The following is a 21,402-nucleotide window of genomic DNA, read 5'->3' on the forward strand; positions in this document are numbered from 1 at the left end:
TCGCTACAACAGCTTGTCGCAGTCCAGATACCGACGTTCTCCAGAAGAAACTTTTCCATCTAGAAGAGTTTGATCCACGTTCGGATCCACGTTCACAAAAGTGAAGCAATTACCCCATTGGTCGAATGCGGTCATTTCTTCATCTACCTTTCCTTGTGCACAATTTGCGATAGACCTATCGTTATAGAAACTTCTTGCCTCAGCCAATACGAAGAATTCTCCGGCTGCCTGAGAACAGTCACTGGGATACTCCTAAATCTTCACACCTGATAAGCATCTGAGGATTTGGATTCGAAGGCAGCATTAATAAAAGTAAGATGCGATTGAGCACATTTTCTAACAAGCGGTCACGTGGACTAATCTAAGAAATTACTGCTATTCTGAGCGAAATACACTCATTTGCAAACTAGTTCGGTTTTGCGGATTAGTCACCTGGAACCTAGCGGAATCTCTATCATTTATGATGTTTCCAAGCAATTTCAAGTAGAACATAAGGTTGACGGAAACTCGGGGAGTGCGCCTACCTGATGAGCCCCAAGAAGGGTGAAACCGGTCATGGGCTGTAGAAGAATTTTCTGCAACCTTATGAGTAGTGCATTACGAATATACATGTATCGCGATATCTCGAATATCGCAGTAGCTGAAACATGAGGCGGTCTGGTGCAGCACATTCAGTTCCCTGGAAACACCACAAACGAGAGATTCAGCTGGGTCCCATGTGAGTCTCTCGAAAAACCAAATTAGTTTGCAAATGAGTGTATTTCCCCAGTTTCGTGCAATTCGGTTCCAAGTAGAACATAAGGTTGACGGAAACTCGGGGACCGCGCCTACTTGATGAGCCCCAAGAAGGACGAAACCGGTCTTGGGCTGTAGGAGAATTTTCTGCAAACTTATGAGTAGTGCATTACGTATATACTGCTATTCTTATTCGCCTTATGCACAAATGTCCAGACTGACCACGTGACGGCGTGATAAACGGTAAAGAAACTGCTACGCTCGTATGGAGAGTTCCATGTAGGACGAAAAACAGCATGCTGTTTCTTAAGAATGCACTCTTCTTACTGCTGGTTGGCTGCTTGATGCATAGTCGCTGGGAGGTCTCAAACGTGGATGAACGCCTGTACAGGGCCTACGTAAGTTACATTTCAGCTTACTCCTTTGTGCCTTTCATACGCAACACCACTATTTTGATGACTAAGGCATAGTTTATGAAAAACGTGTGAAACCCGAAAGACTGGGCTCATAAGGTTGCTGAAAACCCATCGACAGCTCACAACCGGTGGCCACCGCCCCCAGGTTTCCTCGTGATTATACGTTTTACTTGAACACAAATTGGAGGCATTTCGCATAACATACTCATTTCCACATTAATTTGTTTCAAGCAGAACATAAGGTTGGCGGAAACTCTAGGACTGCACCTACATGGTGGGCTCCAGGATGAAAAAAGGTCTCAGCAGCTCAAGAACACATTCTGCGATATCTCGAATATCGTACCAGCTAAAACATTAGGCGGCCTGTGAGTGGCATAGTCGGTTGAGGGAGAACATCATAAACGAGAGCTGCAGCTGGAATTCAATTGAGTCCCCCGTTAAAACCAAACTGGTGTATAGATGATTGTATTTCGCACACGGGAATAATTTTTGCCTTTCGGGTTCTCTAAGAACCAGTGAGATATTTATTTGAGAGTTTTCGATTCATTGGCTTAAAATGAGATATTTATTTGAGAGTTTTCGATTCATGTGGCTTAAAATCTGTATCACTCACGCTTGATTGCCACAGCATTCTATTTAGTCGTTACGTCGAAATTTTATCATTTTATCAGCATAAATAAGATATAGGCTAACTTGCAAAAGCTCCAAAAAACAGCTAAGATTAGTCTGCTGTGCAAGTTGGTCTCCTCTGTGGTGTAAGTAAGATGCCCCGTTGGAATAAGTCACCCAGCGAGCAGAAATCACATACCACGAAAACTCCAATAGTGACTGCTTCGTGGATCTTGGATCCTTGCACATGTGAACGGATCTGTCGGACATCTGTTAAACGCTCGATCTGATGGTCGGTCTTCCGCTTGTCGATTATTCTTCGTCCCATTTTTTTGAAGATCTCGAGCGTTAAGTTGTAAACCTTTTCAGCCTCAGTCACGTGCTTCCACTGTCATGCTTTAAAATACTGTTCAGGCTTGGCATAAACATTGAGTGTGATTTATGAACGTTGAAAGTTGAATGTCATCCTTGAGAAGCAAAGCAACTGACCCTGGAAGTGGGCATCAATACCAAAGACAAAGAATACAGCATGGTGGGAAATAATAAGAGTCAGAATTAAACGAAGGTTTCTATCAAGTTATATCAGGAAATGTGCTCGACTGAGAACTTTTCTCATTCTCAGCTAGCCGGAATGCCGTCCAGGCCAACAGCGTGCGTTGGCCGATGCATCAGCAGAGCAGTACTCAACTTGACCAGTTAAACGGATTTAGATGCGCAGATTACAAGAGAAAGTTCCTATAACTGAGGGGGCTTAGAACAGCTCCACCTAAAAGTTGTACCAGCTGAAACAATACTGGTTATCTTGTGACTCAAGGAAACCTAACATATTGTATTTAGAAGAAACTCAGTTCTACTTGGTGTACTCGAGCACTAAGGTCACGAAGTGAAATCGAGCAGCAAGCTCGCAGTTACACATACCGGTCTGATTGAGGTGACGCAACAGTCAAAGCCCATAATTACCCCAGTAGGTGGAGGAGCTTTTGTTTCGGTAGCTTGTGTTAACTACAATTCTATTGCTCAATAGGTACGTTAACTGTTGCAATTCTCTCTCTGAAACTCGGACCATGAATTACAGTCTATTTCAAGAGCATGGACGTTATCGTAGGCAAGTTTTTGACTGCGAACTACGTGAATCCACTCATCACACTCTCACTCATACACCCGTCACTCAGTCGGTCATTTTACTCAGCAGATAAACTTTTGAGGACGAAATTTCGTCTTCAAAAACCGTTGGTACAATAGTCGCGGTAAGAATGCTGCAACACTGGAATTGATACCCGAAATACTTTAGGATCATGTGTGTTCAGATGTTTACAGACCTATGTATCTGTGCAGTTAATCCACTAGGTGATTCAATTACTGGGTTATCGGAACGGCAAGTCTATGATAAAGCGTGAGAGTCCAAAGAACCTCTTTGACTTAGACTGTATTCTCCATCAAGAAGAATATTTTATTACTGAATAATGCTCGAGTCTGTTTGTATCTATTGATTGCATCATTTGTGAGAGTGAAACAGCTACAAGGTTTCTTCCCCATAGCAGCCACCTCTCAACGAACAACGAAACCGATAGCTTTAATGGGGAACCAATACTACAATCTACTATACATGTATTAAAGACACGTATTATGAGTATTTACAGTGGCCTATCGTCAAGTCAAGCCATGTTTCTGTAGCTTTAGTATTGAGGATTGTTTTCCGACAGTCATCATCAGGCGAATCATCTTGTGTTTCGGCAATCTTCCACAGCAGCATAGAGGTTAGATGCTTGCATTGTTCAGTCAGCTACTGGCAAATACTTTATGCTCCTTGCTTAAAAGTACTTTGAAGAAGTACCGGAACCTCAGTATCTATCTATCTATCTATCTATCTATCTATCTATCTATCTATCTATCTATCTATCTATCTATCTATCTATCTATCTATCTATCTATCTATCTATCTATCTATCTATCTATCTATCTATCTATCTATCTATCTATCTATCTATCTATCTATCTATCTATCTATCTATCTATCTATCTATCTATCTATCTATCTATCTATCTATCTATCTATCTATCTATCTATCTATCTATCTATCTATCTATCTATCTATCTATCTATCTATCTATCTATCTATCTATCTATCTATCTATCTATCTATCTATCTATCTATCTATCTATCTATCTATCTATCTATCTATCTATCTATCTATCTATCTATCTATCTATCTATCTATCTATCTATCTATCTATCTATCTATCTATCTATCTATCTATCTATCTATCTATCTATCTATCTATCTATCTATCTATCTATCTATCTATCTATCTATCTATCTATCTATCTATCTATCTATCTATCTATCTATCTATCTATCTATCTATCTATCTATCTATCTATCTATCTATCTATCTATCTATCTATCTATCTATCTATCTATCTATCTATCTATCTATCTATCTATCTATCTATCTATCTATCTATCTATCTATCTATCTATCTATCTATCTATCTATCTATCTATCTATCTATCTATCTATCTATCTATCTATCTATCTATCTATCTATCTATCTATCTATCTATCTATCTATCTATCTATCTATCTATCTATCTATCTATCTATCTATCTATCTATCTATCTATCTATCTATCTATCTATCTATCTATCTATCTATCTATCTATCTATCTATCTATCTATCTATCTATCTATCTATCTATCTATCTATCTATCTATCTATCTATCTATCTATCTATCTATCTATCTATCTATCTATCTATCTATCTATCTATCTATCTATCTATCTATCTATCTATCTATCTATCTATCTATCTATCTATCTATCTATCTATCTATCTATCTATCTATCTATCTATCTATCTATCTATCTATCTATCTATCTATCTATCTATCTATCTATCTATCTATCTATCTATCTATCTATCTATCTATCTATCTATCTATCTATCTATCTATCTATCTATCTATCTATCTATCTATCTATCTATCTATCTATCTATCTATCTATCTATCTATCTATCTATCTATCTATCTATCTATCTATCTATCTATCTATCTATCTATCTATCTATCTATCTATCTATCTATCTATCTATCTATCTATCTATCTATCTATCTATCTATCTATCTATCTATCTATCTATCTATCTATCTATCTATCTATCTATCTATCTATCTATCTATCTATCTATCTATCTATCTATCTATCTATCTATCTATCTATCTATCTATCTATCTATCTATCTATCTATCTATCTATCTATCTATCTATCTATCTATCTATCTATCTATCTATCTATCTATCTATCTATCTATCTATCTATCTATCTATCTATCTATCTATCTATCTATCTATCTATCTATCTATCTATCTATCTATCTATCTATCTATCTATCTATCTATCTATCTATCTATCTATCTATCTATCTATCTATCTATCTATCTATCTATCTATCTATCTATCTATCTATCTATCTATCTATCTATCTATCTATCTATCTATCTATCTATCTATCTATCTATCTATCTATCTATCTATCTTCTATCCTATCTATCTATCTATCTATCTATCTATCTATCTATCTATCTATCTATCTATCTATCTATCTATCTATCTATCTATCTATCATCTATCTTTCTCCCTGTATATCTAACCAACCCAACGTTTGTAGCCGAATCCCCATGCTGACATCAGCAATTCCATTTTCGAGCAACCGATGAATCGATGATACGGCTTTGTTTCTGACTTAACTCCATGGCCAAGTTACCCAGTACCTGCCATGCTTCTCTAAACTTCATCCATAATGTTCAAGAGCCTTCCTTGTGCAGAGTGTATTTTATGCATTTCTGAAGTTGTCTTTATCTGAACTAGCTAAAGAACAGTTTGACGATAGAAAAGTTAAACGTGAAGGAATATCCACGGTTTCCTTCACTGCACAGTATTAATCGAAGCAACTTCATGTTCATGCATCTTCTCCTTAATAAAAGTGCAGTATTTAATCCAAAGGTGTTGTGGTCTAGGATTTAACTGATGTTTTCATATATAGGCGAAACTCAGAGCCTCTGAAGAGCACGCCCCAATATAAGATCTTCCATAGCTTACACCAGTCAGGAAATTTCTGTTCCTCCTAAATATGCCTCTCATCAAGCTGCTGAAGTACATGAAACCCCAATTTTTTCGCTGGTTGTTTAGTTTGAAAAAAATGACCACTGAAATGTTTGCTGGGGTGAAATAACGTGAATGTTACAATGTTCAAAAAGTACGTCTGCTTGTACCTTGAAGTGTACCACGGTCATGCGTTTCTTCAGTACTCTTGGGGTAATGTGAGATAAAAAAATTCGTGGCAGGAGTCAGTCGCCGACTGGTCGGGTTCAAAGTTCCCAAACGTAACGCAGACACCGACCTCACTTGTGTGTATGGTGGATATGGATTATAACTTTACATCATGACAATTCTCCCATTCATTTATCTTTTCCGCCCATGTACTTTTGATCTCCGCCTGTCTTGCTCATCTGTACCCGCCATTCACCGCCTTGCAGCACAGACACCTTCCCGTTTGGCACTGGTGTACCGGCATGTGTGTACGTCTATGTGTCGCTGACCCGCTCACTCACGTGGGTTCGTGCCCCATCTGCTGACCTGTTCTGACGTGCGCTGCCGTGATCTCCGCGTGATCGCACCGCCAATCAGAATCACGGGATTGGACCGGATGCAACCCACACCGTCGAGCCGACATTCCGTCAGCCGCTGTTTGGCCTGCGGACCCTGATACTGCGCTATGCAGATCAGCAATAAACTTGCGCACATGTTGATGCCATGGGCGTGGATGATTGAGGTTTGATATTTACTTAAAGTTGCCTTTGTGTAGATAGTATAGAATAGAATAGAATGGAATAGAATAGTATAGTGTAGTGTAGTATAGTGTAGTATAGTATTGTATTGTATAGTATAGTATAGTAGACTTTCGAACCCTGTTTGTCCTTTTGATGTTCGGGAGCATCAAACCTATGCGTGACTCAAAGTTCCGTATCAAAAACCTCAAAAGAGAAGATAAATTCAAATCTTTTTGGTCTGGTTTGGCACAAGCGTCAAAGTTCGCCAGCTCTCCCGCTACCAGTGAAGAGACAGACGAGTACCAGACTAGTGTGGTAGAAACGAGAGGTGTTTACTGTTTGAAGATTGCAAGCAATTCTACTTTGTGACTACCAGACGCAAAATTTAGCTTCATATCACTTTTGTTTGAAAAGTCCTGTTCCTGTCCTGACGTGCTTATTCTGATCCGTTCACACTAGAAGTGGGGGATCTCTGGTTTGTGAAGAGTTTTCAGCCACCTGGTAAGTAGTTATGAAAATATACTGCGATATTTCGAATATCGTACCAACTAAAACACGAGGCGGCCTGTAGGCAGCACATTCATTTGAAGAGTAACACAAACGAGATGTTCACTTCAGTCTCCCGTGAAAACCAAAATGATTTTCAGATGAGTGTATTTCTCGAAAACAGTCCAATTTTGGTTCAAATAGAACATGAGGTTGACGGGAAACTCACCTACCTGATGAGCCCTAAGAAGGGCAAAAACGGTCGTGAGCTGTCGAAGAGTTTTCAACAAACTTGTGAGTAGTTTTCTTCATGAAAAATTCGGTACCTTGTTCACATCCTCATCCTCACTATGGACATCACAGTGCTAGAAATCCTATCCGTGTAAAACAGCAAGCTGGAGGGGCTAAGGGGTACTGATAAAGAAAAACTGAAGACCAAATTTTGGCGAAGTTTCACCCATTCACTCTACTAGGTGTAGAAATAGAGTGCCAAGATTTGTTCGGTTGGTAGCTCGTATCAGCAATTGAATCATCTTTCTTAGGCGGAGAGTCAACGGCCTTGTAAAGCGCTTAAAGTGCCGGAAGCCGGAAGTGGGAAGCACTTTAGGGAAAACAGTCCCACTACAGGAGGATAGTGAGTAGGTTCCTCCCGCTGCACAAGTAACAGCTCTCCTGAAGACATTTCGAGAGGAACGAATCGAGGCCAAGCCATATCCACTAGCCCCCGGCACCGAGCTCTGACCATACTGAGACAGTTAATGGCAAGATACTGACTTCGCAAACCTAAAGAGCAGAACAGCGTAAAATTCTGATTTCATGATTTAAAAAGCCTGATTTTCCAGTTGCAGTTCAGGACTGGCATACTGCTACTAGTCGGAGAAACAACAAAAGTCTATCGATACACAACTAGCCAAAGACCGTTTTGGACGTTTAACTTCTACGAATATGTTTGTTAGTCTATTAAATATGTTCACTCAGAATCTCAAGTGCAACAGTCACCGCCCAGTAAATTGGTGGTCAAAACAAACGTCAAAACACATCATTTGCACTCGAAGTAACTATGTTCTACCAACAGCCGTTGCAACCAGCGGAGCTAATCAAAACCTCGAAGCTGTAAACATACTTCGATCTGCTTGTTTACAAGGATTCCGCTTACGAATACGTCGAGTGAACCTTTGAAGTTACTTGTAAACGCATGGCGATCGATTTGTGTTAGAATTCGCGTAGTCGGTCACAATGGTGACTGTGTCCTTCGGATGATAATGGGATGCCAGCTGTTGGTCGTAGAAATAAGCCTTTTCGACAAAGTATATATGGCAGAAATTGCATGCTTTTTGGTGTTGCACAATGTGATTTGCTGCCCTGAACCGGACCTACACAGTCCGTCGGTGTAATAAGCAGTGTGATGTTTGCTTGGCCGATAGCATGCTGATATGAGAAGACCGACTTCTTATTAGGACTAGTTAAATGTGCGACCTAAAAATTGGTTTGAATATGAGGAAACTTCCTCCCCACAAAGTGATCATCACGGACGCGCCCGAGGTGTGCAGTTCTTGATCGCTGTGTCGTGTTTCGACTGTACTATAATGCGTTTTGGTGACAGGATCCCCAAGATTCCCGCGTTCCTTTTTGGATGCTCTCAATCATATTACTTTCCTGGGCCAATTTGTCCTGTGTCGTGTTTCGACTGTACTATAATGCGTTTTGGTGACAGGATCCCCAAGATTCCCGCGTTCCTTTTTGGATGCTCTCAATCATATTACTTTCCTGGGGTGGGCCAATTTGTCTACGTCCAACGGTTTTCTCTTTCTTTTATTGTGATAGCTCGGTCTTGTAACTGCAGTCGTACCACAGTACGACCTGCAGCTCATGTATGATATGGGCCCAAACAGTCAGATGGACGGGTAGATATTTCAGTTAGCTGCTGTTTTTATGGGAGCAAACATACGGACGATGCAAAGGGGTTGTTTGTGGGAGAGCAATGAAGTGAGAAAGTCTCAACTTGATAGCCGAAAGTCATATGCTTTGGTCGAGTACTCTACTCTTGCTCTTGTATGGGCAGAGGTGCTCAGGCTACTGCTTAGCCCATGTAAATTACCAACAGAACACGCTATCCTTCGGACGCATTCAAACTTACCGTCGACGGCAGTATCTCATGTACCGTGTGCAGTATGGTGCTAGCGACAACTTATGATCATCCGTCGATAAATTCTCGACCATCAACGAATTGCAGTATATAAGTGTGCTTTACGGGAAATTTCACTCCATCAGGTCCTACGGACTGATGATTCAGACTAGTTCTACAGACTAGTTACAAGCGTCTTGAGTGCGGCGATACGAATGCAGCTTTTGCCAGCAAAGCAGCGGATTCGTTTACCATCACTATTCACGGTTAAGCGTCAAGCTAAACTCCGTTGAACCATTGGTGGACTACCAATACCCTTGAGTTCGCTTTGTGAGTTCACCCACATCAGGGACAAATATGGTGCCTAGTTCTGGATACTGGCCGACGCACAATTCAGACACGTTTATGACATGCTATCCTATTTTGGTGCCCATGGAAAGGAGTACTGGAGGTGTGTTTCTTCCGTAGAACACAGTGTAATCTAGGTAAGGAATGGGTGTCTTTCAATGAAGGCTGTGGTGTTATTACAGAAGATCACTTCACTGGTTGTAGACTGCCTCTGAACTCCGACTCCAGTGAGGATGCGATGAACTTACACGCTCCACAGTGGAAGCGGGATACATGCGTGGAAAACATTCACGCAATAAGATGAGCATAAATTGCCACTGCTCCAGAACTTTACTCGGCAGACATTGTTACTGTGGGGAGGCCTCACGTTGTTCTTAAATTTCATGCCCGTCCGTTTCAAGTTGGTATATCAACTGTCGCTCGTGTTATTGTGATCTTAACTCAATGATGAACTAGCTTTATTGGAGAACTCAACCGGACTTGTACCAGATCCACTTTGATCAGTATATTCCGAATTCAAGAAGCCTTAAAAATGAGTCTACTAGTGTTCTCGGTTTTAATGTGCTAAGCTTGGACTGATCAGAATCCCTGTATGAAAAAACAGCTGAGGGAGACATGTCTTATTTCCCATCGTTTTTTCCATTAGAAGCCAAACAACCTCTTTTAAACCAAACGATGGGCTGAGATATCGTTCTCCTCAGCATCCCTCACTATGCTGTTTCCAGGTCTGCTCCCCATTAATGTTTAAAGTGTTTGACAAAAATATTCACGTAATAAGTTGGAGCTCTTCACGTGCTTTCAAAATCATTTTGGCCACAAAGTGTAAAGAGGCCGCACAATGCGGTCGATAAAAGGATGATAGAGGACCTATATTTCCCAACAGTATGAAATGATACACGTTCATTAACAGTGCTGCTTCACCTTCACTTGCTGTTCGCAGTGTTGAACTGCTCCAACTTTCATTGGTATCACACCGCTATATTTCGCCGGTCTTTTTTTGCCATTTAATCTGGTTAGTTTCCAGTTACCCAACAGTTTACCGTTTTCTCATCATTGTTCCAAGTGATCGGAGATACCCGTGGAAGTCATTAGAAGAACGAAAGTAACTAATAAACCCTGTTTTCTACGATTGGTTCTTTTGGATAGCACATCGCAAGTTCATATGGTACCGGAAATTAGGTGCAAAGGTTGCATGGAAACGACGAGTACCTGCACCTCAAAGAAGAAAGAAGACGGGGGAGGGATGGGAGGTAAACGAGTCAATGAGCCACCGATTCAAGTGAGTGACGGTTGGGATGTGCATTGGGACTCCAGTCGATTCTGCGATCGACGACAAGTTGGGTCGTACCAGGTTTACCGGTTTAGAGGTATTTGTAAGATGAAATCGAAAGCGTATTTTTTGTTGATGATGTAACTGTTTTTGGCCAGGTGTGACGCAACTGCACTTGAGCCTGTCTGTTCCGCCCACCGGATTGTGTTCTCGAATTCTGCCCGACGAGGACCTTTCTGTACAACCGATGTCCTATGTTGTATTGGAGAAAAGTGAATCTAACAGTCTTATTTAAAGGTGATACGGCTGTTGTACTGGGTACCAGAAGGCTTGGACATTCTGCGGATATGACATACATGTCAGCTAATTTGTGCCTAAATTTCCTTTTCAAAGTCACCATCAGGTTCCGTCTGAAAGACGGACTACCAACTTCGGTGTGCACTCCTTGGTGTGCTCGTGTCGAGCATCGTATATTGGTGGTACGACAAGGCGTTCGCTGGACGTTTAGCCCCATATCGGGGACGACTTGCAGGTCACTGCATCGCTGCTCGAATGGAAATTTTACATCGGAGCCAAAGACGTTTAAGTGTCCTGTTCCGGCAGGATTCCGCAACAATCGATGTTTGGAGTGTAACTAATCCCCTTGAGTGCGAATGGCTTCCTATAGACGTAGTGTTTGCCGTCCATCCTAAACTTCTGTTAATTTTTACCGATGAATACCCAGTAGAAACCTTTCAATAGCAAATGGTTCCCTGTGCGGTTGATCTCCTTAATGACACTCGCGGTGAACACTGCCCGCTACCAAACAAAAGTCCTCAGTCGGCCGATTTTCGCCACGACGGTGTCTGATCGTCTAAAAAACTATATTGGGGGGGGGGGGGGAGTTGTGGATTTTTGGACACCAGATTCCAGTTGACTTGAAGATACCAAGAAGAAGACGGCAACAGCAACAGGAATGTTGATTGTGCGACCACATTCTGGTATCAGTGAACAGTCTTGTAGGCCTCTATCGGATTTATTACAGAGTGGGAATTGAGTCCTATTAAAGAACTTGTGACGTTTTTGAACCTGCGTGATGGTTGCCAGTCCATGTTGTCTAATTCGCTTTGAACGACAAGTATGTGTGCCACGTAGTTCAGCTCCGATGTGAGAACACCCTAGTGATGTAGCACCAAGGATATCTGAAATCTGGTGGATAATTTGTGATTAGTTGTGGAATTCACATATAGACAACCCTTTTATAATTAGTCTTCCTCCTATCCCGACGAACTTATTCTGGTGGGTCCACACACAAGATGGGAATCGCTGGACTTGAGGTTCACTCTCCTTTGAGCCTATCAGCTCATGCCGAACGTGTTACCACTAGTCCACCAGCTGTCGCTGGACGCACCTGAATGAATCCATCGGAACAGCAGGACGAAAGTGATGTGAATATAAATCTACAACTCCCACAAACATCTACGTCGAACACAGCACTGTGCATTAGGTTTCCAGCGTCCGTGGGTTTACCTGATTGAGAAGTTCTGGCAGGCTGGTCAGCCAATGGACACAGCCAGAAAAGTCCCTGGGTCGTCTTCTGAGGTATCGCTTAAACTCAGATGTTACCAAGATTAACGAGAATCAAGGCTGCCAAACCAAATCCATTAATCCTCCCTTCCTAAAAGAGGAATACCTTATCTTCGGAAGGGAATAATACAGTATTGTGGCATGTGTAGAATGGCTTTGTGTCTCACATAGGGCGGTTTCCTGTCATGCTGCAATGTATCCCGAAAATGCACCTCATGACAAAAGCAATGGGGAACCACTAAGAAACAGTACTGAGTTACCCCGCGTCGTTCCACTTGTTCCAGCCTCAGTAGCTACAACCCACATCAAAACTTCCAACAACTGGTACTGAACCAGCTTCTTGGTCATGCCAAGTCAAGCTTAGTTAAGAGGAGTTTGGTGGTGGGACGGGAGATCATATCAGCAGTTTCGCTGCAAATAACGACACAGTGTGATGTAGTTGGGAGCAATTTAGGTAGTTTTGAAGTAGAAACTGTTCCCCACTCGGTTTTTGGGTGGTTCCGTTCCTCAAGAGTATCAGTGTAGCTGAAGGCGCCCCTTGTCTCAAAATCTGTCTCTCCAACAAAGGTGTTCCCCTTTGAGAGAAGTACGGTGTAGTCTTCCACCGTTTATGATAACAAACCGTGGTGGTTCAATTATGGATAACCAACGAGTATTAGCGTCTATCCATCTGGAGACTTATCACACACTAAATTCACTTAGTTGAATCTCCTAGGGGGCGAGATGGCTCAGTGGTTAGAGCGCGAATTTACTGATCAGAAGGTCCATGGTTCTAACCCAACCTCTTCCTCTCGAATTCCCCACTCTAGGCTTTGGCAACCTGGCAGTATCCCAGCCCTCGTGCTTCCTTTGGGTTGCATGGCACCGAAAAGGTGTTACAGCTGAACGATCTTTCTTTTTGTTAATCTTCTCCTCATCTAATGTCTTTGTGCTTAGTCGAACCAAATAAGGGATCACACAGTTCCTACATGCAGATGTTCCGGTGTACGGAATTAAACTAGTGCTTCTTGAGGGGGCTTTGCCAACAAATTTCCATGTGTCAGAGTGTAGTGGATGGAACAAGATCGTGTTGAAAGGATCTGAGCAAACTTTGATTTGTCAGTTTGTCCAGGGATTGAGGGAATACGTTACAGAAGGTGAACAGCATTCTACTACTGCGTCTCATGGAAACAAAGTCAACTTTTACCCATTTACAAAACATGGCATCAGAAGTTGGAGCATATGTGTTGGCAGTCGCCAAATTTGTTGAAATTGTATCCATATGGCCCGCATTTGAACAATATGTCTGAATAATACATCATTCCGTTTCGTCTACAGCAAAGGAAGAGCACCCAAGCGAGTCAGGCAACACAGCTTTCGTTTCGAAGCCATACCACACACACAGAAACCATCCAGACATTAAAGTGACACGTTAGAAGTTTTGCTTTCGATCTGACCAAATAAAGTGAGCTGGTCAGTTACTTTCCCAGTGAAGAATGAACTAGTCGACCGATATGTTCATCCCTGCGTCTATGTTTGCACCCGAGTAGAAAACAAGTCCAGCATGCACTCAGGTCTCCTTCGCTTTACTGAATTTAAAGATAAGTGAAAGACAACCGCGAAATTTTATATACCTGTGGTATTTCCGCACGATATCTCCTTTAGTAGTGACACAGAGAAAGAAGAAAGTAAGTGAGTGAGTCACCGATGACAGAAATCGGTTTTCGTATCTGAAGCACTTAATGAAGGTTATGGCCACTTAGCCATTGCCCCAACCACCTGCAGTCCTACTCAAGTTATCTTTCCCTCACAGCAGAAATCGCAGTGTAGCAGCATTCATCATCGGCGTACAGAAGGAGGTAAAAGACTCAGTTAAATCCGGTCGAATGACGCATTTATTATGGTCCGCTTCAACTGAATCTGCTGCACTAGACGGACCATCGTAAATGAGCGACTCAGCTGGATTCACTTAAGTCTCTTGTCGAAAGCAAACACATGCGCAAATGAAAGTATTTGTCGAAATCCGGCTTATTTTGGTCCACCTAAAACATAAGACTGAAGGAAACTTGGGAAACCTGATGGGCACCAAGAAAGGCGAATTAACTATTGAAGAGCGTTCAGTGACCTTTGACTGGTGTGTTGCATTCAGGCATGTACAAGACCGGTGTGTCACGTTCACCTCAGCAAGTGCATGGTGAGATTTTTAGATTGCTGTGTAATGAATGCACGACATGGGTGAATCGGTTATATATTTTGATGGAGTTTCCAACTTTAATATCCATTAGTGGACAAGTGTAAGGTGGTTAGCGTCCATATTTCATCATATTTTATCCTGTTTTGACGGCCAAATAAACCGTGGTTGGGAAGTCCGGTTAGGAAAAGAAAAGACTTGGGTGGAATACGACGAGATCCTATTAACACTCGTTTTTCAGCCTTAGTTCAAAGTGCCGCTTGATAGTGCCACAATCCGGTCAAAGCAAAAAGTGACAAAAAACAAACCGAGGCCACCTCAACCAAGCGTTTGACATGAGACGCGTACCGTTCCCGTTCTATGGACTTGAACTGAAGTAAGGAGAGGATTTGGAAAGTTTTCGCCGGAAGACTTTGTATTACGTATGAACGCGCGGTTGTCGGATGAGCTTATCCACCTATTCAACGTAGGTGACTGCTTTTGTTCTAGCATAGATGGTACATAAACAGTGTTTATCTTATCAGCTTTCCGTGTCACACTCTAAAATACCACAAGACATTTGTAAAACCTATTCACGAGGCCCCGGTGTTTAAGCTTCATCCTAGTTGGTACCTCGGATAACGGTACCCGTATAACTCCCACTGAAATAGACCCAACTAGCTCCTTTGGCACTGTATTCTGAACGCCCCTCAGTGTATGGGCGTAAGGTCCACTGTGTGCAGCTCAGCTACTTTTTATTTATCAGCGGACGCGAACACAAGCTTCACGTTCTGATTCATCCCTGCACAAATTTGAATTCCGGTAGAAATGGTGTGCTTTGTTAAAACTGATTCAAACTAACTTATGCACTTTTTTTCTACTCACCGGACCTTTCACCTTAGTGTCCTTAAAGATGCCTACTTTTTTGCTATTTTTCTTTGAGTTCATATGATTACAAAATTTTGCTGACGCGCGTTTCACAGTTGTGCACTTTGTGGCCATTTGGTGCACACAGTGCAGAATCTCCACCAACCTTATGTGACAATTGTGTAATAGCATAGAGCGGAGCATATCGATCAGACGGATAACTAACCAATCATGATCGCGGTGAAAAAAATGTTCTTTCCGTAACAATAGTCGTAGACGCATCTCTCTCTCATCAATGGATCATGTGCATGTGTTTACCTTTTGTTTTGTTGAGTGGATCACTCCGCCAAACCCGAAGAATCCGGTCTCTTAGGAATCTTGCTGTTCTAGAGAACTGTGACGTCTGTTTTCTTCACTAGAATCCCGTGGCTAGTATCGAACAGACTAATGAACACCGGTTCATCTTATGGTACTGCACAAGAAGCTTGTCTTGAAAAACTGCTCAGTGTGCTTAGCGTGGGAAATCTGTACGAAGGGTTTACACGTAATACACTGGGGGAGAACAGCAGTAGTGACACTGTTTTCGTAAACTATTCTGAAACGAATACTCAGTAGAAGTAGTAACCTGGCGAAGTGTGGATACAATTTCAGTCGTACTCTACTGAAAGTATTTCATAAGGTTCACCGATTTGTACCGTTCTGAATTCAGTCGTAGAATGATAACCTAACTTATTCCCAAAAGTTAAGAGACACTGTGCAGCTTTCCTACCACTACTTTGGGCTCATCAAGAGTCCACATCTCCCAAACTTCAAGAGAGTTTAGGGCGTGTTGTTCCAGATTAAAGGGTTATTTTTGAGCGACGTATGACGACAGAGTTGTAAAATCGTACCCTCATAGAATATAGAGGTACTTGTCTTTCAGTAGCATCGCTTATTTCACCTAACTTGGTGTCCACTGACTGAGTAATTTTGAGCAAAAGTTAGAATTTGCTTGTTGGCCTGTGCTGAAGTTCGTGAGGACAGACGATAAGCTGTTAGTATGAATTCATTTGTCACATTCGGGTCGTTAGGTTTAATGGAAAAGTGATTAACCTACTCACGATTCGCGCTGTTGATGTCTCGTGAAGTGTGACGGAACTATTCGCGGATTTTCACAGGCTCCTGGTTGTCGAAATTACACCTTGCAGTAGCGAGGCGTAATTTCTGTGCAATTTCTAACAGAATAGGAAACGCGCTGCAAGGACCCAGGGGAAGCGTCAATCGATAGATAGGATTGTAGAAATTATGTATTACGAGATATCCAGAGTGTGTTACCGGTTTAAGCAGGTATGGCGTCTAGAAAGTTTGCGGGTGTTGGGGTAATAGATCTGGTACTCATGGCATTTAAATCAGGACAGGAAGCAATCTCGGTAGATTTTATCCAAACACCTTTTACTGAATATCAGGCCAGGGTGTGTAAACATATTCCAATTTCTTCATCCAACATCTTAGCCGTACTTCGACTAGATTCATGTGAGTAGATTCTGTACTTGTGAGTGTGCCTTTTCTGTCTTTCTGGTAGTCAAATCCCCGTTGCGAAAGAAAAACCTTTTCAAGAGCCGAACATGGCTGTACAAACTAGAAACCAAGCTAAGGAAGAAACGTACCGCGAGCTAGGTATGGATCCAGTTAGGGCAAAAAAGTCACCTTCAATGTTGTCTGGAATCCGAGGACGCCAACAGACAAACAATAAAGGAAGGCTAGTAAAGCACGCTATCGGAATGGCACAAATACTGGAGGCTGCGAACAATACAAAGTGGGAAAATTGGTGAAGAGCTTGTGGTCAAGTTAGATTTAATCCATGTTTGGCTCATCAACTGGGTTAATGAGTCCTAACAGAAAAGAACGTGTTGAGCTTGTACCGATCGGTGCAGGATCAGGACGCATGAAGCGGAAGAGACACCACTGGTAAATTCTCAATAGATACTCCGTTACACCGCCCAAGCAGTTCCGCGACTTGCAACACAGGTTTGGGCAAGGGTGTGAATTCCGAGAAAGACTTTACATCCATAGTTAGTCCAGTACAGAAAAGTTTAGCTCAAATGGGTTACGAAAAAGAATCAGAATCCGTAGAGGAGGGTCGAATAAGAACAATAATATCCTTAGGTCAGCGTCAGGAGCGTTCACAACACTGAAAGCTTTGCAACTTGGGAAACTACTCACAGACCAAGGCTAGTCTCTGAAGGTTTGATATCCTATCCGGTGTCCAGCGCAGTCAACAGATTGGTATTTGCGTTTTACTACTCCTAACAACCTCCACACACTATGGTACTGGCTAGATTATAGTTCACCTTCCAAGGATAAAGTGATCCCTATGGGTTCAAGACACAAAAATTCCACACATTCGGCTGGTGATGCACCTAACCTATTGTTTTGGGTCTGACTGGAATATCGGATGAGTGGTGACAAGGCATGTCAGACGGTTTTGGAAAAAGAAGCTCTCTCAAGCTGGACGAATTCGCCACATTCCGGAGATTACTCAGGTCAGGCTGTGTACTTCGCATTTAGGGAAACCTTGTGCACCGGAGAGTTCCTTTTGTCCAGCCCGTTGTGAGTGCAGATGACTCAAAAGTAACCCTATAAGCTCTGACTAATAGGTTCACTCGGGTTGACAAGGCAAAATATATGCTTTCAATCGTCGTTAATGGTGTATTCTCAGGACATCTCTATTCTGCCATTTCTTGGTGGTCGGGAGTGTAGCAGCAGAAGACCAGAACCAAATTGAACTCCAGTTAGAAAATGCGACACACACTTCCTCATGAGTGCAGTTCCGTTGTAACATAATTTGTTTCCTAAAGCCAAACACCACGAATCTAAATCAGTTTGACAATTATTGAGAATGTTGATTCAATCGTAACTGTTGACTCTTGGATAAGCAAATTACGAAGTCATTAGTTAGGGGCTTTTGTTTAGTACACCCACTTTCTTATATCCTAGGTGTAGCTCTCTACTCTAAAAGAGACTTTACATGAGAAGTAACCCTAATAATGCAAATCGTAAAGGGACCTTAGACAACCGGCTTCTGAAAGAAAGCTCATATCATTCAACTATGCCAATGTTTCTGTAAAACGGTATCTGACGGAAGTACGGAGGGCAAGTAGCTTGAATGTAGCCGGAGTTGGGTTCGCACCAGGAACTTTCCAATTACTAGCTAGCTCCCCACTCTCGGAACTCATTTGAAATCAGAGGACAGTGCTTGGCTTAACTGACATTTACTGGCGAAGAAGAAACTATCAGTAATCGTCACTGAGTTGAATATCCTAAGTTAAATTTTCACCGCCATTTGACTTCCATCTCTACGGACAACTGGGTCCATTATTTGGAGATGTACTCGTCGTCAACGCATAGAACATTCTATTAGAGGTGGAAGACTGTAAAAGCAACCGTAATCAAGCACAAGCAAGCAACATTTAATCTGATTCTTTCTACACAATGTATCGACAGTGGTCAGCTACTTCTGATTGCAAGCTTGGAAGCAATGCTATTCTCTAAAAAATTTAAAAAAAACAGGTCCATGTATATCGCTTCGACAAAAATACTGATGTGGAACTGTTATTCAGACGGCAACATTAAAGTACAGGTGGTAATCGGCTAAATTTACCTGAGATCTGATGCACAAACAGAAGGGGAACTCTAAGCAATACAACTGCTGGTTGTTAGGAAATACAGCAGCTGTAAACAAGCGCACCTGCTCGCTTGTATGAATATCCATACTGATGAGGTCATCCAACTACAGATCCTTTCACAGTGCTTCCGGTCTAATTCAGCCTAAAAGAGCGGGTGTCCGTTTTGGCACTTTATCTATAAACTACAGTTGGAGGTGACGGTGCTGCGTATCAAAATACAACGCTGTTGGTCGAACTATACAGTTCTCACATTGGTCGAAATACATGGTACTTATGTTTGGAATGAGACAGCGGTGTCGACCAATCGAACTTCCAGGAACTTTATCTCTTCATGCCCATACTGTTTGTTGTTCCAGCTGGAGGCCTTTGCGCTCCCTCCAGTATGACACCACGCCGTATAAGACATTCGATTTCTTTGTCCCAGACACAAGCTATTATGTTGTTCCTACTAACTCTGAGAAATGACCTCTCTAAAAGAACATGATGCCAATGTGGCCTTTCTCACTGGGTCCTTGGAGAAATGTGCATTCGGACACACATGATTGGTGAATACATTTGGTCACTCGGATTCTGTTCAGCTGTTTTAGTTAAGATTTTTAGAAAGAAGTCAACGTTTTTAGACAGCTCGTTTTTTTAAACAAGTGGTGACCGGAGAAACAAAGTACTACTACTTCAATACGTGTATAGCTGATGAATTATATCCAACCAAACTGTGTTGCTTCCAGTCAGAACCAAAACTTCTTTGCATGATTTATCAAGCTGCCATCCAGACACTTTCCTACCGAATTATGTTTCTTGAGGAGAATTTTGCCAGTACTTGGGACCAACTCTACACTTCTCCATGATAAAAGGCTCGCCACCGAGAGATAATTCCAGTGCGACAACTTTGGTGGATCGTTCTTTAGGACAGTAGGGTACCAAATATGAGTAATGAGTTTTGATACGAGAATCTAGCATTTGTACCTATGAGGCTAAAAAAACTCAGGCATTAGTTCACTGAGAAGTACAAAATACACACATAAATGCATACATGGTGCGAGTTTCTGCATAACCTTGTCCTTGGAAGAAGAAGATACGCGCACAGTAGTACGGGGCAGAGCTAACAATAGATCGTACTGTCCTGAGCAGCGATACAACACTAGCACCAGAACTGGGTCGGCAAAGTGCAGTAACATGTGCACACGCTGGACCAACACTTGTGCTCTTTGGATTTCAACCTGATATCAGATGAAACCGCCGTTTTTGCATGACCTGTTTCCAACAGTTTACTGCAAACCGAAACAGTGAGCATTGTGTCCACCATCCACATGGTTGTACTTGTCAGTATACCAGCTTCTAGTTGAGAATCAAATCATCCATCGTTAGCCGCCACCATATTGTTAAGCATTGGCTTCGGTTCAAGTTATCACCTTGGAAACGCTCATCCGATGAGCTATGTCCCGGAAGATAGTTTGGTACCACACCCCTTCTCTGACAAACGTAACAGTAAGTCGAAGGTGAGAGAGTGCCTGTAACACGACTGTGACCCCAGCACGGATATGAAACGCACACGAGGGTTGTCACGTCGCTTGAAGTTCGCTTGATTTATCCGACCACCATTATCGAGTGACGGCTTGATATACCCGTCAACAACTCAGCTTCCTGAATCGATCTTTGTAAGAAAATAATTCCTTGTATTTTGTGTGCTACGATCGTTCTTTGTGCATAACACTCGGAAAATGTTTGCTCACCAAACGGACAATACCGAAAAGTGAACGGATCCCAAAATTTACACGACAAGGGAACTAAAGACATCTATCTCCATGGGGCTAAAACATCTCTGTCATGAAGTGAAGACAGTTCTTTGCCTTATACTAACACTTTAATGATAGGAAATCCTCCCGAGGTTGGTCAGATCAACATTTAAGCAAACCGCAACTCCGCTGGGATTTTAAAATAGACTAGACTTTCGCTGTATCTTCAGCTGCATGAATCGTTTCGGCCAAGCACCAGAACAACGGAAAAAATTCATCATGCTCGGACGCTGAGACACGAAAATAATGTACCCGTGAAGTAGGGTGGTCCCCCAAGATGACACTTCACTAGAACCCCAAAAGGCACTTTGCTCTTCAAGGAAAATCCGCCACTACTAACGGCCATTTATGGTTTTTTTCTCGTAGTCTCTTGTTTTTCTCTTTTTCTGAATGTATCAAAGACAACTTGCAAACATCGAAAATTCCCATAGGGTTTGGTTGAAAATGACCAGTATCCAATCAAAACTGTGTGTGGGAATTAATTTTATCCACAAAGTCTCAGGTAGAGAAATTTTGACATTCGATGCGAGGATG

The sequence above is a fragment of the Opisthorchis viverrini genome (assembly GCF_000715545.1).
Source record: "Opisthorchis viverrini unplaced genomic scaffold opera_v5_462, whole genome shotgun sequence".
NCBI lineage: Eukaryota > Metazoa > Platyhelminthes > Trematoda > Opisthorchiida > Opisthorchiidae > Opisthorchis > Opisthorchis viverrini.